The following is a 908-nucleotide window of genomic DNA, read 5'->3' as shown; positions in this document are numbered from 1 at the left end:
TCTTCTTTAATCATTTCACCACTGAAGAAGACTGGAAGGAGTCCTTTTTGCAATATGGACATATATTTATCCGAGTTTATGTTTTTCTCACACTCTGCCAACTCTGATCGGCCATTGCTCCAAATTGCTCCCCAGACCATCACAGAATAGCTGCGGTGTTTCACTGTTGGCTGCAATCTTCTTTATGTCAAATTCTTGATCTCGGAGTCTTCAAACCTACACCCAACCCCTGTCAGAAAATATAGCATATCTAGACTCATCAGAGAATATGACAGTGTCCTAAAATGCTAGAAGCCTTTCCACCATCTCACTGACCCAATTTTTTCTCCACCTGAAATTAGCTGGTCAGAGAAGCGGCTTCCTTCTTGCTACTCTGCCATAATGGCCAAGTTTGTAGAGATACCTGACAGCTGTTCTGAGACTGACTTCAACTTGTTCTACTATTTGAAAGACCTTGCAACGAGGATTATCCTCCACACTTCTCTTAACAAAGTAAAAGATCCTGTCAGAGGTGCCTGGTTGACCTGGGGCGATGTGATGCGAACTCCTTTCCCTCTCCGGTGATTTCCACAGTCACTCTATTAACAGTAGAAAGTGGGATCACAAGGTTTTCAGCGACTTTGTACTAACGAGGTACACCTTCAGATTGACCCACAATACCACCTCTATAAAATTCTGGCAGTTCCTAGACTTCTTTTGTATGCGGCATGATTAAACAGTCACATATTGAAACTGAAATATAAAAACGTCAATTAATAGAAAAAATATAAACCTTTCCAAGTTAAAATAGACATAAAACTATATTTTACAGTGTGTCTATTTACCTCTGTCATGTCTTCGTATACATACATACATACATACATTCATACATATATATATATATATATATATATATATATATATATATA

This window comes from Octopus bimaculoides, chromosome 3 (assembly GCF_001194135.2).
Source record: "Octopus bimaculoides isolate UCB-OBI-ISO-001 chromosome 3, ASM119413v2, whole genome shotgun sequence".
In the NCBI taxonomy this organism is placed as follows: domain Eukaryota; kingdom Metazoa; phylum Mollusca; class Cephalopoda; order Octopoda; family Octopodidae; genus Octopus; species Octopus bimaculoides.
Note: the sequence above shows the minus strand (reverse complement) of the source record.